We start from the raw sequence: 10097 nt of genomic DNA, 5'->3' as shown, positions 1-10097 counted from the left end.
ATCTTTTTCTTCTGTCAAAGGAAAACCTTTAGGTTTCTCAATATAGACTTCTTCTTCAAGTTCTCTATTCAAAAATGCTAACTTTACATCCATCTGATACACTTAAAATTTCTTGCTTGCTGCATAAGCCAAGAAAATTCTTACTACTTCAAGTTTGGCAATAGGAGAAAATATCTTTTCATAATCTATCCCTTCTTGCTGTGAATATTCTTTGCATACTAGTCTTTCTTTATTCCTCATTATTGAACACCTTGTTCATTCATCTTATTTCTAAATGCCCATTTAGTTCTTATAACATTCTTGCCTTTAAGTCTAGGAACCAATTCCCATGTCTCATTCTTCATAGTCTGATCTAGTTCTTCCTTCATTGCTTGAATCTAATGATCATCCTTGAATGCCTCATCTGTACTCTTTGGTTCAACTTGAGAAATTAAACATAATTCCTCATGTACTATATTTCTTTTTGTCACTCCTTTGTCTTTCCTTCCAATAATCTGATCAACAAGGTGATTCTTTGCCAAATTCCTGTTTGGTGTGGGAGTTGCTATTTCAACTCTTACTTCTTCTCTCAGTTCATATCCCTATTCTTTTCTTTGTTCAAAAATTTGAACATCAATGTGAAAATCATTGTTATTCTCAAATGAAACTTCAATATTCTCTCTAAAAAGTTTAGGATTATCTTCTTATTCATTAGGAATATAATCCAACATTCTTTATTTAACTCCAAATTTTCATCTTCTTTCACATTTGCACACTCAACAATAGTCTTAGTTCTCTGATTGAAACATCTATAAGCTTTTCATTTAAATGAATAACACATACCTCCATCACTTCTTGCATCAAACTTACCAATAGCACAATCTCTCTTAATGTAACACTTCCAAAAAATTTGAAATATTTTACTGAAGGTGCATGTCCAAACCATAATTAATAGGGATTCTTGTTTGTAACTTTTCTAATCTGTACTCTGTTCATGGTGTATATTGTTGTATTGACTACTTCTCTCCAAAATGTCTTGGATACATCATTCTCAAACAACATTCCTCTTATTGCTTTAGTTATATATCTATTCCTTCTTTCAACAATCCCATTTTGCTCAGGAGTCTTAGGTGCTGATAGTTGTCTCTTAATACCATTTTCTTCACAAAACATGTTAAACTCTCTTGAAGTAAACTCTCCACCTCTATCTAATCTTAAATATTTTATCTTTTCACAAGATTCATTTTCAATTCTATTCTTGAACAACTTAAACTTTTCAAATGCTCCAGACTTTTCTTTAAGAAATGCCACCCACACCATTCTAGTGAAATCATCAACAAAAATCATAAGGTAACTTTCACCATAGGATCCTCTTGTTCTAGTAAGACCACTCAAATCTGTATGAACAATCTCCAATTTTTTTGTGGTAGTGAACTTCTTGCTGGGAAAATAAACTTTTGTTTTCTTAGCAATAACACATTCTTTGCAAACAACATTAGTAGGTTTCACAATTCTAGGTAGATCTCTAACAACAAATGTACTACTAGCCTTCACAATATTATCAAATTTTATATGATAGATGTATGCGTGAATATGTGGCCTCTGCTAACACACACACTTCAACACGGTCATTGTATGCGGATTCATCCCAGAATGAACATTGGATTGTTCATCCAAGATTTGCCTTGCAAAGCAACCTATTGCCTTCTATCTAAAGGGATTTTGCTTGTTAATATCCTCAGAATCAAGGTGCAGGCAACTAGACCCTTTAAGAACGAAGGATTTAAAGAAATGCAGCTAATCTATATGATTGTGCAGATTAATCTAGAATGAGAAATGCATTCTAATCTAAGAACATGTAAAATAAAGCTATGCTAAAATGTATGCATATTATGCTAAATGAGATTAAACTAGAAAAATGAATATGAAAGTAGGGAGCTCAAATGAATGCACAATCCAGGAGTAATTCGATGCAAATTCTCATTCAACCTCTCTTTGAAATGAAGAGAGGAGGGTCTCTTATATAGATTTCCTTGAAAACCATCAACGGTTGAGATTGATTTCAATCAACGGTCAAGATTAAAGGTGAAGTTCAGTCATAAAAGAAGATTCCCAAATTAAAGGGAGTTAACTGATTTAATTTGAGTAAAAAAAAGAGTTAACTGATTTAATTTGAGTAGAAAAAGGAGTTAATTGATTTAACTCATTTTTGATCAATAGTGAACTGGAAATTTCCTTTTTTGAACTGAAGAGAGATTTTGGTGAGATATTTAATTTAATAAAATGAGATATGCTCTCATAATTACCTTTTCTATTTAATTAAATATTCTTTTAATTAATTAGAAATACTTTTCTTATTTAATTAAATAATCTTTTAATTAATTAGAAATACTTTTCTTATTTAATTAAATAACTTCATTTAATTAATTAGGAATGGCTTCCCATTTAATTAAATAACTTTGTTTAATTAATTTAGAAGTAAGTACTCCATTTAATTAAATAATTTCATGTAATGTCCCCATTTTAGCAGTTGACCAAGTGTGTGCACGTTAGCCTTGTTCTACATGGTCCCGAGGGCTAACGAAGGGTTTAATGGGATCTTGGAGTGTTTTGGCCTAGTCATTTTCAGTTTGGGCCAAAACGAAGTTGATTTACTCAGTTTCAGGCATACTTACTATTTTTAGTAAGTCGGCAGGACACAGTGCAGGTCAATTTTGGTGATTGGATTCGATACTCTTCGGTGAGAGCTTTCCGATGACCTATCACTCGAATTATTCGGAGTCCGATTGCTAATACATTTTAATGCCTAAAATTTTATTAAAGTAACGTCTAATTTAATTGTAAAATATTAAAGTGTTACTTTAATATTTATTTTATGGTGATGTGTACCCAAGGGAGACATAAGGGGTATTTTAATATATGTTTTATATTACACATCTTTTATCCCACATTGCCCATATGAGTTGAGGGGACCCGTGGGAATAGAATAAAAGGAGGCATTTGTGGCTTCATTAGACAGGTTGAATATGAGAAGAAATTGGTGTGTGAGTTGCAGCTTTGTTTTCAGCATTTGAGGACGTCTATCCTCTCTTGTAACATTCTAGACGTCATTCCCTTGGGGTTTGGCCTTTGGAATTCTTTCTTATTGGCTTCATTATCAGGCAGTTTAGTTGCATTTTTGGCTACAGGTAGATTTGATATTTTGCTCATATCTTCGTCACTACTTGTCCGACGCTTATGCCGCTTGGAGGGAATGGTATTATGAAGGTAGTGGACTGATTGGAGGACAAAGTATTGTAGCAGCAAGTTCGTAAGCATGGGCTGGAGTATTATGACAATATTGCTGAAGTAATTAGTGAGTTGATAAATCTGCCATGTATTTGGTTTTATGAATTCTGAAAATAACATTTTATTAGCAGCAGTTCATTTCCACTTTGCATATTGTTGTAGTTTCTTTCTTGTTTATGTTGTATGATACCAATTCCATGCACGAAACACAACAAACAAATAAACGTTTGATTTCCAGAGTTATAAGGGGTTTTAAGAAGTTGAATGCAAACTGTTTGACATAATTCCTTTCAGCAATTTGGTTTAGTTTTTGGGACATTCAGGGGTGCCCATTACAGTGGTATCAGAGCTATAAGTCTTGCCATCCTGTGGAGGTCTTATAGGGAATTTGGAACAGTCGGATAGAGGGAAAAAGTAAGTAAAAAAAACACAGGCTAAGCATTTATGTTTGAGCATGCGACAGGGGTCTTATAATTTCCGCGATACCAGAGCAAGACAAAATAGGATTTCAGACTTGCAAAGAAAACAGTCTAGTACATCCGTGCAAGGGGACATTGAATTCAACCATACAGACACAGAGGAGATATTCTGTGATCAGGACAATAATATGGGTGATCGAGATGACAGGAATACAGGATTAGGCGGAGGCAGAAATGCTGGTCCAGATCAAGGGGAGGTACTGTTCCGATAGTTACTGGATACATTAGAGCAGGGGCAGCGTATGCAGCAGGAGCAGAATAGGTGAATGGACATGATGTTGCAGCTCATGGCTAGACAGATGGGTGTCAATATTAATCCAGGTGATGCCAACAATAGAAACAATAACAACGAGGGAAACAATAACAACGGGGGAAACAATAACCATGAAGGCCAAGGCAACAACAATGGTCTTGAGAATAACATTAATGGTAATAATGGACACGGCAACAATGGGAATGAGGCTGATAACTTTAGACACGTTGCACGCCCAGCACAGACTGTGAGCTTGAGACCTCTTCTACCCACTTTTCCACCCAGAGATCCGGTTCATCCAGTAAACGAACCGCAGATTACCGAGTTACATGATCAGTTCAGGAGGGACTGGGAGGCTAGTGGACCAGAGTTTCAGGCGGATATTTCTCTTAGAGATTATATGGACTTGAGGATGAGACACATGCCTAAAGCAGGAGGGAGGAATCAAAACTTTGAGCTGAGGAAGAAAGTTGGAAAACTTTCTTTACCTTATTATGATGCTTCAGGGAAGATGACTGCACGAGCTTGGGTGCAGAAGGTAGATACATACTTGTAGCTTAATCCTATGCCTGAGGAGGAGGCTATCAAGTATGCGGCTATGCACTTGGATGGCGTTGCACATGAATGGTGGCATCATGGCATGGTGACTTTGGGGCATAATCAGATTACATCCTATGAGGAATTCACCGAAACATTGATTGGGAGATTTGACACTAAGGATCCCGAGTTACATTTCAAGGAGCTAGCACAGTTAAAACAGTCAGGTTCTGTGGATGCTTACATTGCCGAGTTTCAACGCTTGTCTGTACTTGTTACTGATATCTCTCCTAGGAGATTGGTGGTGTTATTTTGTGATGGTCTTGCTGATCCATTACGAGGTTGGGTGAAGGGACATGATCCACTCACGTTAGCTGAAGCAACTAAAAAGGCATGAGATTTAGCCCCTTCAGTATACAAAGGAAAAAACCATTCAACAGATTCTTCCTACCGCAAGGACAAAGACAAAAAATCATTTCAGAAAGAGTATAGCAAACCCAAAGAAGGATCAAAAGGACTAGACAATGAAACCTTGAATGAACTTCGAAGGAAGAAGCTGTGCTTCCATTGTAGAGAGCCTTGGGACTTATCTCATAAATGTTCTCTCAAGGCTAAGGCAAATCAAATGGAGTATTTTTCAGCAGAAGAGTCAGAGTCAGAAGGGGAGGATCAGCACTCCGATTCAGATGAGGGTAACACTATAGAGGAGAGCAACATTCCTAAGGATGATAGATCGTTGGCACGCTTGACAGGGGCCCAAAAGGCAATCACATTTAAGGTCAGGGGTACTATCCAGGGGCAGAAAGTGATATCTCTTATTGACACTGGGGCTACACATAACTTCATAGATGCACAGTTGGTAGCCAGGAGAGGGTTACAGACAGAGGAGCATGATGGGTTTAGAGTCATGGTGGCTAACGGTGATAAGTTATTATGCACTCGAAAGATATCTAATCTTCGCATCAGGTTTGGAGATGGCTACGAGTTGGAAGATGAGTTCTATGTTGTGGACATGGGAGATTATGATGTCATCCTCGGCATGACATGGATGGCTTCACTAGTTGAGTTCACACTCAATCTAGCGAAATTGGAGATGAGATTCCAGCATGAGGGGAGAACTGTGGTACTTAGAGGGCTTTTAGATGGAGGTTGCAGAATAGTGTCCTTGAGGAGAATGCAGAGACTTTTTCGTCATGATGACATAGAGTGGGTGGCAGAGTGCCACATTATGCCAACTTCACCAGAGCCACAAGAAAAGAGTCATCCACTAGATGTCCAGAAGATACTTGATAGACACGCTAAAGTATTTAGCGATATTCCTCATGGGGTTCCTCCTGACAGAGGGATGGAACATGTTATTGAGCTCGAGGAGGGAGCCAAACCAGTTATGATTACTCCCTATCGTCATCCTAAGAAACACAAGGATGAGATAGAGAAGGCAATTAAGGATTTGTTGGAGATGGGGCATATCAGGCCCAGTAAGAGCCCTTTTGCTTCAGCAGTAGTATTGGTAAAGAAGAAGGATGGGACAATGCACATGTGCATCGATTACAGGGCACTGAATAAGAAAACAATTAAAAACAGGTATCCCATTCCTAGGATTGATGAGCTGATTGATGAGTTGCATGGGGCATGCTTCTTCACCAAAATTGATTTGCGATCCGGATACCATCAGATCAGGATGAGAGCAAAGGACATTGAGAAAACAACCTTCCGATGTCACTATGGCCACTTTGAGTTCATGGTTATGCCATTTGGTCTAACCAATGCACCTGCTACATTTCAAAGTTGTATGAACCAGGTATTCAGGAAGCAGCTGAGGAGATTTGTCTTGATCTTCTTTGATGACATCTTGGTCTTCAGTAAGACCTGGGAGGAGCACTTACATCATCTGGAGGAGGTGTTATCTATTCTGGAGAGAGAGTCATTGTATGCCAAGGAATCTAAATGTGAGTTTGGCATGATTGAGCTCCTTTACCTGGGGCATATCATTAGTGCAGATGGCATTCGGGTTGATCCCGAAAAGATTAGAGCTATTGTAGAGTGGCCTACTCCCACAAACCTTACACAGCTTAAGGGATTCTTTGGTTTATGTGGTTTTTATAGAAGGTTTGTTAAGGGATTCTCACAGATTGCTACACCCTTGACAGATCTTACCAGGAAAGGAGCCTTCGTGTGGACAGGGGCAACACAGAGGTGTTTTGAGCATTTCAAGCAGGTAATGTCTTCATGTCCAGTTCTAGCTCTACCGGATTTCACCAAGCCTTTTGAGCTTCATTGTGATGCATCAGGTGATGGGATTGGAGCAGTATTGATGCAGGAGAAGCATCCCATTGCATTCGAGAGTAGGAAGCTCCGAGGAGTTGAGAAAAGTTATTCTGTCTATGACCGGGAGATGTTGGCCATAATGCATGCATTGGCCAAATTTTGATCATATTTGGTAGGTGGACGTTTTGTGATCAAGACTGATCACAACAGTATTAAATACTTCATGAGCCAGCGTGATCTTAATGATCGGCAACAAAAATGGGTGACTAAATTACAGGCTTATGACTTTGACATAGAGTTTGTCAAAGGTAAGAAAAATGTGGTGGCTGATGCCTTATCTCGGAGACCTCACTTATGTGCTCTGGTAGAGATTTCAGGAGATTGGAGAGATCGGATTATAGCAGAGTATGTTGGAGATGCTTGGGCTTCTGGATTGATTTTAGGTACCATACAGGATGATCGCTATGAGGTGATAGATGGATTGATCAGAGTTCAGGACAGGGTTTATTTGATTTCGTCATCACATTTGAGAGAGGCGATATTGAAGGCATTTCATGATGCACCCACAGCAGGACATCCGGGGGTCTTCAAGACCTACAGGCAGATCCGAGAGCGGTTTTCATGGAAAGGGCTCAAGGATGATGTTCAGAGGTATGTCAGGGAGTGTATGGTTTGTCAACAGAATAAGGGAGAACACACATTTCCTGCAGGTTTATTACAGCCCTTGCCCATTCCTGATAGGAAATGGGAAAGTATTTTGATGGACTTCATCACTGGTTTACCACGAGTGCAGGGAAGGGATTGCATCTATGTGGTGGTGGACCGCTTGACGAAGTTTGCTCACTTCTTTGCTATTCCGTCCACTTACACAGCAGCACAGGTGGCAGATCTTTTCTTTAAAGAGATATTCAGGTTACATGGGCTGCCCAGATTCATTGTTAGCGATCGGGATAGTAAGTTTATGAGTGTTTTTTGGCAAGAGTTGTTTAGGTTGTGTGGTACAGATCTTACACCTAGCACTAGTTATCATCCGCAAACAGATGGGCAAACAGAGATTGTGAATAAATGGGCGGAAGGATATTTGAGGAACTATGTAACTACACAACAAAAGGCTTGGATCAGATGGTTGCATATGGGAGAGTATTGTTATAACACCACTTATCATATGTCCATCAAGATGACTCCTTTCATGGCACTCTATGGTTATGAAGCACCTAGCTTCATGGATTTAGTTTTGGGGGACAGTAGAGTGCCCAAAGCCAAAAACTTATTGCAGGATAGTCAGGACATCCTGAAAGTGCTTAAAGAGAATATACAACAGGCCCAGAATCAACAGAAATTGTATGCTGATCAGCACCGAATAGAGCGTAGCTTCGAGGTAGGGGATATGGTTTACTTGAGGCTACAACCATATAGACAGTCATCGCTCAAGAAGAGCGGAGCTGAAAAGTTGAAACCTAGATTTTATGGTCCCTACAGGGTGATTCGCAAAGTGGGCAAAGTCGCCTATGAGCTTGAGCTTCCAGAGGGCAATCGAGTGCACAATATGTTTCATGTGTCTAGGCTTAAGAAAGCCATTGGTCAGAGTGCAGTGCCTTCTGCAGATTTACCCCCTTTGGATGAGGAGGGGAAGCTTGTGCTAGTACCTGAGGCTATTGTGGATACCAGAGAGAGGAAGCTTAGAAACAGGATAGTGAAGGAGTATTTGGTCAAATGGAAAGACCTGCCGGAGGAAGATTCTACATGGGAGAGTGAGCAGGTTATTCAGCAGGCTGGACTGAGATTGCTTGAGGACAAGCAATTTCAAGGGGGGCAGACTGTAATGTCCCCATTTTAGCAGTTGACCAAGTGTGTGCACGTTAGCCTTGTTCTACATGGTCCCGAGGGCTAACGAAGGGTTTAATAGGATCTTGGAGTGTTTTGGCGTAGTCATTTCCAGTTTGGGCCAAAACGATGTTGATTTACTCAGTTTCAGGCATACTTACTATTTTTAGTAAGTCGACAGGACACAGTGCAGGTCAATTTTGGTGATTGGATTCGATACTCTTCAGTGAGAGCTTTTCGATGAGCTATCACTCGAATTATTCGGAGTCTGATTGCTAATACATTTTAATGCCTGAAGTTTTATTAAAGTAACGTCTAATTTAATTGTAAAATATTAAAGTGTTACTTTAATATTTATTTTATGGTGATGTGTACCCAAGGGAGACATAAGGGGTATTTTAATATATGTTTTATATTACACATCTTTTATCCCACATTGCCCATATGAGTTGAGGGGACCCGTGGGAATAGAATAAAAGGAAGCATTTGTGGCTTCATTAGATAGGTTGAATATGAGAAGAAATTGGTGTGTGAGTTGCAACTTTGTTTTCGGCATTTAAGGACGTCTATCCTCTCTTGTAACATTCTAGACGTCATTCCCTTGGGGTTTGGCCTTTGAAATTCTTTCTTATTGGCTTCATTATCAGGCAGTTTAGTTGCATTTCCGGCTACAGGCAGATTTGATATTTTGCTCATATCTTCGTCACTACTTGTCCGACGCTTATGCCGCTTGGAGGGAATGGTATTATGAAGGTAGTGGACTGATTGGAGGACAAAGTATTGTAGCAGCAAGTTCGTAAGCATGGGCTAGAGCATTATGACAATATTGCTGAAGTAATTAGTGAGTTGATAAATCTGCCATGTATTTGGTTTTATGAATTCTGAAAATAACATTTTATTAGCAGCAGTTCATTTCCACTTTGCATATTGTTGTAGTTTCTTTCTTGTTTATGTTGTATGATACCAATTCCATGCACGAAACACAACAAACAAATAAACGTTTGATTTCCAGAGTTATAAGGGGTTTTAAGAAGTTGAATGCAAACTGTTTGACATAATTCCTTTCAGCAATTTGGTTTAGTTTTTGGGACATTCAGGGGTGCCCATTACATTTCATTTAATTAATTAGAAATATCTTTCCCATTTAATTAAATAATTACATTTAATTAATCAAGATAGGCGTATTTATTAAATTAAATAAATTTAATTCCATAGTACATTAGCCTTAATATATAATTTAATTTAATTAACGTATAAATACTTCGTAATTAAATTAAATATTAATCAATAGGTTTAATGTGACTAATATGAGTAAATACTATAGGAATTAAATAATAAGTATGATGAATGTAGATTAGGATTTTCTGCATCTGACAATTAAGTCAAGTAGCGAGTAGTAGAATAAGAATTTTCCTAGTGACATAGGACTTTAGGATTGATCAGAAATAGACCAGAATTGGTTAAGATGG

Source organism: Cupressus sempervirens, chromosome 2, assembly GCF_028749045.1.
Source record: "Cupressus sempervirens isolate cs-2001-9-10 chromosome 2, ASM2874904v1, whole genome shotgun sequence".
Lineage (NCBI taxonomy): Eukaryota > Viridiplantae > Streptophyta > Pinopsida > Cupressales > Cupressaceae > Cupressus > Cupressus sempervirens.
The sequence above is the reverse complement of the archived record's forward strand: the minus strand, read 5'-3'. Positions refer to the sequence as shown.